This window comes from Platalea leucorodia (genome assembly GCF_965183815.1).
Source record: "Platalea leucorodia genome assembly, chromosome: Z".
Classification (NCBI taxonomy): Eukaryota; Metazoa; Chordata; class Aves; order Pelecaniformes; family Threskiornithidae; genus Platalea; species Platalea leucorodia.
Window position 1 is genome coordinate 71,914,254 of NC_138858.1, and position 12,526 is coordinate 71,926,779.

Genomic DNA, 12,526 nt, shown 5'->3' on the forward strand with positions numbered 1-12,526 from the left:
GACTTTCTGAAAATTTGCACTTTGTTTACCATTGTAATGCTAGAATGTTTGCGAGAAAATATTGAAAAAGTTATTTATCAATAAAACGATGTTGACTTTTGTTCTTGTGATCTTTCCCTAATTTTGGGGTGCTTTTTATCATAGCTATTACTCAGAGCCATTACTGGGTACTCCTCCCTTTTTCTTTAGCTTTTTTGTTACTTGGGAAACATGGAAGCAGTCCTCAATATTTCTGAGCTTAGTGTCAGAGACTTGCATTATTGGTGGGGTTCTCCCCCTTCCTTAATTTCATAAGAGTGGAGTAGTTGAAAGTGCCTTGTTTGGGAGACTGTGGGGCTTAACTTTCACAGAAGGGTGTGCACTTTGTGTGCTTACTAGTCTGCTTGCTGTTCTGTAGCAATGATACCACTTTTCTGAATTCTCCACTCCCCTCCTCACCCCACCCCCTGACTGGTTGCTAAATTCAAGGCATTCCTTTCCCTCTTTGTTGATAGCTCGTTTTCGTGTATGCCTCTGAGAACCTTTCAAGGACTGCTGCTCCCCGGAGACAGGAGCAAGCAATGTCCTATAAGTACGTGGATCAGTGCTTGAAGTCCTCTGAACACAGTATTTTTGGCCTACTTTAGAGCCTACTTTATTTTTGGCATTAGAAGTATTTAGAGGAGGTGTAGACATGATTATATTTCAGTCTGCTGCCTAGATTTGAATTTGCTTGCCATAGTCCCTTAAGATTTTTAAACACAGTATTAAAGCTGTACCCAGTGAATGCCAGCAGAAGGAATTTTTCTGCTGTGCATAGCTATATAATCTTTCTAGTAATACACAAGCTGAGCTAAGAAATTTGGCCAGCGTGCTGTCTGCACCAGTAAAGGAGACTGGACAGAAAGGGAACTATGACTTGAAAGGTGCAGTGCGTTATGTATGTAACATTAGGATGGGAGAAAGAGAATGCATGCAAATATTCTGAGTAAACAAGCTGTTTAAGCATGTAAGACTTACATTTGCACCCTCTCAGTCTAATTCTGGTGTAGTTCTGGAGAAGGTCTGAGCTAAGCAGGAAGTAGTCCTGTTGGAAGTCTGGCACGTGTCTCTCTGTCCGGACTGTACACAGGGTGTAGCAGAGCCCTTACGCATAGGGCAGGCAGTGATAAACTAACAAACTGCTAACCTAATGCAAACTGCAAGTTAACATGGTCTTGTCCATATTTCAGTATGTTAAGATGAGACTCTTAAGTGTAGTTGTTGAGAGAGAAGTTATGTTAATGCTTGTATTTTTCCATATTAATCAATTTCTCCTTCCTGAGCTGCCACTGCAGAGAAAGTGAAGAATAAGGACTCAATGTGATGATGAACTGCAGTAGCATAAACATCCATGCAGAAGCCTCCTTCTGTGTAGGACTGCTTCTGAGCCCACAAATCTGAATGGTGCAGGTCGTTAGGATGAGACAAGCACTTTCCTGAGCTCCTGAAGAGAGTGAGAGTTTTCCTGTGTGTCACCTTCATCCACGGTCTTGCAAAGTTTGATGGCTTGTTAATTGATAATTGTAACGGCATGGGGCGTCCTGCTGGAACTGTTTTGAAGTTTGCCTGGTTGTGTGAGACACGCCCGTGCTGTGTTGGCATCCTTTGAGGCTTGGGGGTCTGCTGTTGGCCAGTAGTTGCTTTGTACCTGTGAACTGATGGAGCAGGCTTTGGGACTCTGCACTTGTAGTATTAGGGGAAAGAGCCTGGCAGATGTTCAAGACACTCAAGATGTTTTTTAAGCTTGTTGTCTGCTCCTTCTGGAGTATGCCTCACCCTCTCCTTGGTTGGTGGTGGCTGCTCCAGACTCTAAAAAGCCCAGATCAGATGTAAGGGCAATATTCATGCAGTCTCATGCATTTGCACAGCTCGGTACTGGAGTTTGCATAGGCTGCTTTGTATGTTGGTAAAACAGAGTGCAGCCTAACTGATCAGCAAACCCAAGAGCACCGCTCTCCATCTGGTGAATCATTTTATGCAGGCATTGAGCGTGCACCCAACCCAAAGCCAGTAACACAATGCTGTGTGCGGCTTATACGCTGCATCCAGAGGCTGCACTGAGATGTCTCCCCGCCTTCATACCCGCTATACAGTACCACTCCTGTCTTAAGCAGCTCCATTACTAGCCCATTACGCTACAGGTACTCTGCTGTTACTTACTCACTTACCTACTGTCTTCTTACGCTGACGGTGATTTCAGTTGCAGAGCTATGATTTTACACTTGCTTTTAATGTTACTTTTTTACCCCACTGACCAGCCTGTAAGATTCTCTGGTACACTTGCTAACTGACCTGCTAGTGCTATTGGAGTACATTTTGTGCTCTGGCTTTGAAAAATGTGCAGAAGGTGTTGGCTGTACACAACATTGAACACTTTGAGTTTGTTGAAGTTCCTGATCCGTGAAGCAGTTAGCATAATTAGTAGTTGGTAGTTAGTCTGCTGTCCCTAGGAGGCACTAGACCTGCCTGCTCTGTGTAGGTTGTTCATTCACACAGAACGCCGCCTGGTTTTTTGCTTCGTTTTTTTGGCAGTCTGTGTTTGGGGTTTGCAGTGAATGGTTTCTCTGCTTTCACAAATGCACGACACCTCGCCGGGGGTGCTTCTATGGCACGTGTCCGAATTGAGAAGGTGGCGGAGTTACTGTTTCACGTCATCTTTCTATTCTGATGGCTATTAGAAGGGCCTCCACAGGAGTCCTGCATGCAGTCCTGGGCACTGTCCTACAAGAAATACGTGGATTAATTACAGAGAATCCAGACGAAAGCAAGAACAATGAAAGTCTAGAAAACCTGGCTTAAATACAAGGATTTGTAGTTAGTCTGGATAGGGGAAGGCTAAGGAAGGAAGGGGACACTTTCAAAAGTTTTCACTGATAAAGAATCTGGTTTTATATGTAGGGAAAATAAGGCATGTAAGGGCTTGAATTGCAGAAAGGTAAGTTTAGGTTAGGTGTTAGGCAATCTTTATAAAGAGAGGGGGAGAGCCTGGAAATACACTGGAACTCCAGTTTCATTATAAATGCCAAAACGAGGTAGGATGTATCTGCAGAAGCCCAGCTGATCCTCCCTTGGGATGCGGAGGTGGAGCGTGCAATTCTTGGGACCCCACCCAAAATTACTTTCCAGCCAGAAAAAGGGAACGCAGCATTGTTAGACATGCTTTGTGGATCATCGTGAATTTTATGAACTGGAAAATGAGCATTCATTACATAGGGAAAACAGATGACACTGTAATAATTAAAAAAACAAAGCAGATCTCTTACTTTCCCAAGGCCGTGAACAATAAGCACTTTCAAACCACCTCTTTTCTGTTTATTCCATCTCAGCTGTATTTTGTTAAGTTTACCATGTTTAAGCTTATCGGTTTTCATATCCCAGTATGTTCACCCTGGGTCATTTTGAGGAACTCTGCTCAGAGAAACACAAGAACCCTGTTTGCCATCCCAAAATGAGTTCCTATCTATCTCCAAGGTTTCCACTCCTGGACTACCCTTTCCCTATTCAGGGAGATTTTTGTTGCAAAACTCTCTTGTCTCTGTGTTTTCACCGCACTCGTCCTTTGTTTCCACAGTTGCTGCGCACCAGGCAAGCCTTTCAGAGCCTAGATTCTCGTGTGCTGATTGCGTTAGACGCGAAAAGTGAAGAAGAACCATGCAATGAAAAAAACCCTCGCTTTAAACCTTCATAATGCCTGAAAGCTTCCTTTTGCGTTCTTTTGTTCATTGCTGATACTTTCAGGCTGGAAGTCTTGAACAGGAGAACTGTCCTGCTCTCTGAGGTGAGAACTTGGCTCGGGCAAGAGGAGCCTGTGACCTGAGCGGACGCACTTCAAGCGTGCCGAGCCATTGCCTTGAGAGCTGTTGTGAAGAGGGGATGAGGTGTAGCCAGAGCGAGCAGTCCTTGGTGTCTTGCCAACAGTGCCGCAAGGTGTCTTACCTGCAGCATTCGTTACTGCAGCGTGTCATGGTAGACAGCTAAAAAAGAAGCACCACTGGTACTTAGACTGAAAAGAAATGTGCTGAGAAGCTGGGTTCGTGTCTTTCCTGACGGAGACAGGCTGAGTGCATTCTCAGGGGACTGTAGCACCCACCTTGGATGAGCTCCTGGTGCCTGCAAAGCTAGATCTGACAGCAGCCAGGTGGGATAAAAACTAAGTGGCTCATGTATCTCAGAGTGCAAAGCCAACGTGGGCTTGAGGGGAAGCTTGGTGGTGCTGGCAGATCCCTTCCTGAGCTGCTCGCAGCTTGCACGCTCTTGAGAGTTGGTAAGCAGGGAGCGTAGATACTGGTGTCTAGGTTTGTCTGATCTGGTACCCATCAGCCTTCTTCAGCCTGGGGTAATTCAGGCATTCAGGTGAACTGGGTGGTTCTAAGAGCTCTTTTCACTCCTGCCAGCAGCTGGGATGATGCCAGTGACTTGGGCCATAATCCTGCTTACCTTTACGAGGCGTGCACTGAATCCAGTGCTTGGCAGGGTCCCCCTTTGTATCCTTTGTTTGGCCTAGCCACGAGCAGCATTTCCAGGGCTGACTGCAGATCTTCCTCCAAATGCCACGGGATGCAGAACCTCAGCGTCAGCCAGGTCAGCTGTATGACAAGCTGTGAAAAAAAAGCCAGGTACCATCTCATGGAGGCTGGGGGCATTTTCAGACGAAGGTCATTGCTAGGCCTGGGAAGTGTGGGGCTGGGGAGGTGTTCGGATGGACGGCCCTCCTCCGATACACCTGGGGCTCTCTCCACCCTTGGCTTGTGGCTGCTGGTAGAAACCAGACAGCAGAGATAAGCAGGAGCTTGGGGCTGATACTTTGTGGAAGATTTGTTAAAAAAGATTATGGGACAAATCCATGGGGCTTTACGGTGACTCAAAGGTGAGACAGGGGAAAGGAGATTTGGTAGGAACATTATTAAAACTGTTGACACCATGAGGTCGGAAGGCAGCTCTCTGGGCTGATGGCAGACTTGGAGCTGCTCTAGGAGGTGGCCCTCACTGGATGTATGGGGCAAATTGACAGGGAGTAAAATAAGACACGGAATTAGCAGGTGCATTGATACAGATGGCATTTGCAGGGAAGCGACTTTATGAAGTGCCCACGCTTGCAGGCGCAGGGCCCCCGCAGCGCTGGTAGCGGGGCCATCCCCAGCCAGAGGCCAGGGCAGCCGTGACCTGGTCTGGCTGAGCCTTGAGACCCCCTGGCTCCCCCCGTCCCAGGGCTGCACCACCCCTCCCGGGGAAGCAGTTTTTCCAGCTGCAGCCTCAGGGTGCTTCGCAGTGGCCTGGGTGCCCGTGCACCGAGCCGTGCACATCTTGCGGGGCTTTCCGAAAGGCGGTTTGCCCAGGCGCCCGGCTCGGCGCTCGGGAGGAGGTTGCCACGGGAGAAGAGGCAGGCTCCAGCGTGCCTGAATCCTTAAAAGCAGGAAAGACCCTTGGGAAGCAAATGCTGCCTTTGCTGCTGCGGGGCTGCCCCCCCTGCAGCCCTGCCGCCCCGCGGCGCCCACCGCGCCCTGGAGATGGGCGGTGTGAGCTTGCCCTCCCGGCTGCGGGCGGAGGGGAAGGGCAGACCAAACCCGGGACAGCTGTTCCCGGCCGGGAGGGGCGACGGGGCCGCCCCCCGCTGAGTGACGGCCGGGCCGGGGCCGGGGCCGGGGCTGGGGCTGGGACCGGGACCGGACCCCCGCCCCTCGCAGCGGCGGAGCCGGCGCGGGCAGGACGCGCCGCCCGGGCTCGGCTCGGCTCGGCTCGGCTCACGGTTGCGGTAAGCGGGTGGCGGGCCCGGCCCGGCCCTTATCTGGGCAGAATATTTGGCCGGCACCGGGCGGCACCGGCTCGACATAAATAGCGGCCGCCTCTGCGCTGCCTGCGCCCGGCAGCGCGCAGGGGCGACCGGCGGGGTGCTGGGGCGCCCTGCCTGCGTGCCTGCCTGCCTGCCTGCCTGCCTGCCTGCATGTTTGCTTGCTTGCTTGCTTGCTTGCCTGCCTGCCGGGAGGCCGTGCCCGGGGGGTCGGAGCGCTGCGGCGGGACGCGCGGGGCCGCCGGCGGTCGCAGCGCAGCCGGTGTCCCCGGGCTCGGGCGGCCGTGCCCCGCGGCGGGGCCCTGCGCCGCGCTGAGCGGCGGGCCAAGGGCGCTGGTGGTTCCTTTTCACTGCTGTTGCCGTCGTCATCCGGGGAGGTCTGCTAGGAAATGGTTCTCCAGGGGATGGATCAATCGAAAGCTGCGCTGCTTTTGTACGGGAAAAGTAGAAATTAGAGGGGGGAAAGATTCCTTGAGTCCTTGTGTTGTATTTTCCGTGGCCGTCCTTCGTCCGGCTTGAATCAGTCGCTGCCTTGCGTGAGAGGCGCTGCTCATCTCAAAGAGAACTTTCCTTCACTCAGCTGGACACAGCTTCTGCCCCGCTCTCGTGCCTTCCTGATGTGCTCATCTGTCTGCTTCTGCCTTTGAAATGGTCCCGGGGGGTTTGTTGGGCAGAACCCGTTGCCCACTGCCCCCCTTCTGGGCCGGCTGCCCTACCCCTAGGCAGAGGTCCTCTCTCCAGTTGCTTTACATCTTTCCTTGGGTATTGGGCCTTGAGCCAGAAAGGTGCTCAGCCACGTGGCTGAGGTTATTTTTAAGTGTGTATAAAATCCCTTCCTCATGTGTGACCCGCCAGCTCACACGGGAGTCGAGCATGAATTCCTCATTTCTCATCAAAGAGACAAGATTCGTGCCAAGAGGTGGCACCTGCTCTCAGACTGGCTGATAGAGCAAATACTGGGCAAGCTTCTCAGCATGCAAGCCCTACTTCAGGTTATGGTAGTGAGCCCTTCATCTCTTGCCCTCTTGGAAGGAGAAGCTGGGCTACAGCACTAAAGCCAAGCACTGTCTTGCTGGCACCGCGGTGCCCAGAGCCAAATGCCTTTTGCAGTGGTGTAGAAGAGCTGCACTGTTGTTTCTCGACACCCTCTGTACCCGTTGCCCTAATGTATGTGCATTTGGGTATTCCCACGAGCACGCTGCATCGTACGCTCACTGCTGCTCATTTCAAGGTCTCCGTTTCCCTCCTGTCAGGGCCCTTCCCCCCCGCCCCGCCTTCGGCATTGCTTTGTTTTCCAGCCAGACTTGTGTTCTTCTCTCCGCACATTTCTCGGCTGCGATGGTCTGCTGGCTTTTCTCCAGATACTATGTTTTTGCATAATACTGGGAATATGTTGCTGCCTCTCCTCCTGCTTGGTGTATTTGGGAGAGTCAAACAGATGTGGAGACAGCCTGGCCTGTCTCATTCCTGATTTCCTTTGCCCATGTTTTACTTTCATTCACCCAAAGGACAGTTTGATTTATCTTTTCAAGAGATCCTGGATGATCCTTTTGTAAGAAGCATCTGTCCCCTGTTGCTAGATGTGTAACTCCATCCCCCAGAGCGATGTGCTACTGAATGTAACGTTTGCAGATGAATTGTTCTACTTTTCTGTTTGCTGCTTCACTGTTTTCCAGGCATGTGGAGTTTTTGTGAAAGCCCAGCTCAGCTCAAGGGGAGGCGGCTGGGATCTGCTTTCCGAGTTTTTCCTCTGTAGTTGACAGCCATTTGCAAATCATGAGCTAGGAAGACTCTGTCTTCACTTCTCTATTCCAGGCAGAGACTTGTAGACAAAACAGGTTTACTTTTTAAAATTACCAGACTCTTGGAAGAAATAGGAGATAAAAATTGTGTTCCATGGCTCTGCATTGCTGAACGGCCACGTGTTTTTTGTCACAGGACCCCAGCACTGCCGGTGGCTCAGCGGTTCCCTAGTCCACCCCCTGCTCACAGCAGGTCTCTCCTCAGCCAGGGGGGTTGTGGCTTCATATGGCCTATGCCTAGAAACCCACGAAGATGGAGACCCCACCTCCCTGGTGCCCTGTCTCAGAGCTGCATCACCCTCCTGGGAGGGAGTTCTTCCTGCTCATTCATGGGGAATGAGATAAACACGTATCAGAGGCTATCCTGGGTCAGGCCAAAGCCCGTCCAGCCCAGGATACTCTGGCTGGCAGCAACCAGTAGCAGATGCCCTGGGAGAAGCATGGAAGCAAGGCTACAGCGATGCTTCTGCAGAGCTCTGCCCTGTTCTAGCACTCTCTGGTTCAGTATCTTTCCCAGCTGGAGGTCGTATCTTTGTTTCTTCAGGCCTTGGAGGATTGTGTGAGGGTCCCACCTCTGTTAAATGTCTCCTTCAGATTTGGTGCACAGCGTAGACCATGTGCTCGTTGCTGCTGGGGCAGTACTCATTTTGCTTTGGTGTTTGTTAAGCATCAACCTATCTAGGCCTTATGAGCTGCACCTTGATGGAGCATTTCACTTTCACTTCCTCTGCTTCAGCCACACTAGCAGCGGGGTGGGATCAGGAACGTGCAGGGGTAGGTCTGTTACTAACAGCTTGCTGTGCTTTGCTCCGGGCAGTCTGGCAGGGCCTCTCTTTTACAGGACATTGCCATCGCCTGTCAAAGGGCCTGAGATACTGCTCCGTGCAAGACGGGAGCCTTTCTGCTCCTGTGTTCACACAGCATCCATCAGGTTCAGCTGCTCCCTGCAACTAGAGTGTGCCAGAGCAGCAGGAGTCTATCCAAGGACTAACAGAACTTCAGGCAAGAAACCCAGGATCCCGTTTCAGAGGAGATTGTGCTGGCCGTGAAGTTTCCAAGTGCAAGGGTTCAAGTTACAGAGCAGGAACTGAGTGCACGGTGTCACTAATGGCTCAAGTGTGTCCACGCGCTTTTCATAGGGATTAGTAATTAAGCAATTAGGTACGTGCCAGGTGCATGAGAGAACCTCACCCCAAATAGGAGAACACATAGCTGTGTTTACAAGTGTATGCCTTAGAAATATGCAAAGGGGAGATACAGCTGGGATGGTTTGTATTTGGGCTTTGGCAGAGTTTGACCCCGTTACGTGTTGCTGGTCACCAAACGTCCAGGCTATTGCTGGATGGCCCTGGTAAGAAAGACCATTTGGCAAGAGCCAGTGTTGAGTTGTGTGGGTTGCAAGCTGCAGGAGTGTTGAGGAGAGGAGGGCCAGGAGATAGAGGCAGTTTCTGACTATCGGGTTAGGAACCGGGTGAGCTGCACCTCCTGGCACGCAAGGAGAGAGGAAGGTCCAGGAGAGCACAACCAGCATAAGACTTTCCTCAGCACCAGTGGATGAAGGGAGAGGTCACTTTGGTCAAGCACAGGGAGCTTTCCCTAATGTGTGCGTGACCTTGGACAATAAGCCGTTTGCTGTGGAGCTGTCAGGTGCAAGGGTGGGAATGTCAGCTCTGGCGTGAGGGTCCCCATGGGAATGAAGCATCATCATCAGTAAGTGTTGTCTACGGCACATTGAACTTCATTGCTGTAGGGTTCTGGGTAGTGATGATAACTCCAGATAGCGTTATGTGTTTTGCATGGCCGGCATTCATTTAGAAAGGCAGAAGTCACGGTGTGCTTTGGTAGATCCACATGCCTCCTTCTAGATGTTTCTTTTCAAATACAAATTTCAGTGTGTTTTAGGTTAACAGCTGCTGGTTGTGAGGTTTTTATCAAACCAGAGGAAATCCAGACCTTCCTTGGAGAAGTCTGAGTTTCCTGAAGGGACAGCAGATTCCCCGTTGGATTTCATTAGGCATGAGCCTCTTGCAGGGAGGCTGAGAGGGGCTCAGTCTTTCTAGTTGATGGCTGGCTTGCCTTGGAGCATTAAGAGTGTGTGCTGAGCTCTGCTTTTTGCATCTGACATGACAGAGCTTCTCACTGTCTGGATCATCACCTGTCTTTTCTCTGTCCACTTGTCTCATCCAGGGCATGAATGTGCTGGCTCTGCTGTGGAAAGGCTAAGGGATAAAGATACGCCTGATGGGCACTGCTTGCTGAGCAGGGGCTGGGGACATCAACTACCCTGTATGCTCTGTTTTATTGGGAATCATTCAAGATGATGCTTGGCTACTCTGCAAGCTGCACAAGGGCTTCTCAGCGTGAGAAAGCTGCAAAGCAAGATACTGTGATGGTCTCCTGGAGGCTGAGTGACATGCTCTCGTGCTGCAGAAGCAAGGGACTTAGCCAAGGTGACCTTCAACCATGTCTGAGCTCATGGTGGTTTGAACAGTTGGTTTCAGATGAAGGCAGCTAAACCCCCTTGTGTTGAACCAGACTCAGAATTCAAACTTGAATCACAGCAATGAGGACTTTGCTTCAGCTGAATGAATTAAGTGAGTGCAGAAAACAAGTTTTTGTGAAATGTAGGGGTTCAGCTTGGAGCCCAGTTCCCATCCTGTGTAATCTCCTGGTGTTTAGAGGAGGAACCTGGACAGCTGGACAGACCTGTGCATTCTTCTGAGACCAAGTCACAGAAAGTTTAGATCTGAAGGGACCTCTGGAAGTTCCCAGTCCAGTGTCCTCCTCTGAGCAGGCCTAGCCCCAGCGCTAGATCAGGTTGCCCAGGGCCTTGTCCAGTTGAGTATTGAATATCCAAGGATAGAGGTCCCACCAGCTCTCTGGTCCCTGTCTGAGGGCTGCACCGCTCTTGTGGCAAGGAGTTTTCCCCTGGTGTCCAGTTAGAATTTCTCTTGCCGCAACTTGTTCCCGTTGCCCCTTGTCCTTCCCCTGTGCACCTCTGAGGAAAGCCTCGTTCTGTCTTCTCTAGGAATCCTTTCCCTTTAGGCAGCAGAAGACTGATGGCAGTTAGATCCCACTGCAGCCTTCCCCTCTAAAGGTATTTGTCTTCCTTTCATTTCTCCAAGCCAAAGACTTGACGTTTAGCAAGAATGAAGTTTGTTCACTTGAAATGGGGTGAACATCTCACTGCCTGTACTGCAGGTATGGGGTATGTGGTCACCTGCAAGGCCACCGTTGGGCTCTGGTTGTGTCTGCCAGAGAAGGGACTGCTGGCTCCAGGTGTGATGTTTGTACCTGTGCCCTGGGAGGAGAGCATTCCCCTTCCAGCACACTTGCATTTGAGTCTCTCGTGACCAGGATAACTAGTGACAGGAGGCAGCTGGCGGTCAAGACTTTGGATGTGTAAGGCTGTGTGATGACACTGGGGGCAGATCCAGCTCCTCCTGTGCTCTGCTCTGCTTTGCTACTGGGTTTTGCAAAATTCGCACAGACTCATGTTTTTAGATGTGGTCTCAGAAGGAGCTGATGTGCATCTTTCCTTGTGTTGTTACTGGATGTGGCCCTAATTTGTTGGTCCCTTCTTGAAACTCCTGGGAACTGGTGATGTTGGGGTGCTCAGTGACTCAAACAGCAGGGTGGCTGTGGAGTCAAGCTCTTGCACAGCAGCACCCAGGTATGCTGGGATGCAAGCCCAGGGTTTGCAAGCTGTCCCATGAGCTGCAGGACCAGCAGAGACTCACTTTTTCTTGGACATAGATGTCCTTCATCCCTGCATCCCCACTGTGTCTGCCCCAGCTCCACCACGTGTAACAGCTCCCCTTCTCCAAGTGCTGCTGGTACCCACCCTCCCTCTAGACCTCCCTGCAAATGCCCCAGCTCTCTCCTTCATTCCCTGTCAGCCAAAGGAGGTGCCTAGGCTTGCTCCACATTATACCTGCACTGACGGACCCTTTGCATGCATGTGCAGCTTGACAAGAAGTTAGGGTTTGAGTCCTCTATGAGATTTCATTGGAGTTAACTAATGGCTTTAAGGTCTATCAGAGGACTGAGAAGCCACATAAAACTACAGTCTTCATCTAGGAAACCAACTGGAGCTGATTTGCTCCTCTCATCTGCACAGCATGTGTCTTGGATTTACACCTGGGTGATTCACTGAGGTCTAAGTGTATGCACAGAAAGTGCTTAACTTTTCTGGAGTTTATAGGAAATGATCACTTGTGATATGTCTAGTTTCTCAAAAAAAGCTGTGGCATTTATCTTTAAAGTTATGCTAGAAGTCAAAGAAAAGAAAAAAGAAATTGTAGCAACTACAGAAGGGTTAGTTGACATTGGTTTATTATTTTTATACTGTAGAAATAATAGCTCTGAACTTTTACTCAGGTTTATACTTAAGCTATGAAAAAATCTCATCAATCAAACCCCTGCATGAGTCAAACAGGAACTGATCTCAAGCCAGGCTATCCCTCACGAGGTTAACTCCTGCCTCCGGTGCTGCTTAAAAGCAGCTTTAATCCTGAATAGCCTTCTGCCTTCAAACTTGGCAGTTTTTCCAAGAATCATCGATATCTATGCTGATGACGCTTATTGGCCACTTCCTTACCTCAGAAACCAAGCCCTTGGTCTGCTTTCTCATTTCAAAGCACTGAAAAAGTTTCCTGGTAGGTCTGAGGGTTGTTTGGGAGAGGGATGTTCATTTCTTCAGCTGTGGCTGTCGTTGGCCTCTGCCTTTTGCTGGCGATTCGGTGTGGCCGGTGACTCGGGATGCACCAAACCCTCCCTCGTGCTGCAGTCCCTGCGGCCGTGGAAATGACACCTGCGTGCTGCAGCCTTCTGCAAAATGCTGAAATTGGGATCGGATTGGACTGATAACAGAATTTATCACCTAAAAGCCCTGTATCTTCACTGAGGTTAGTTG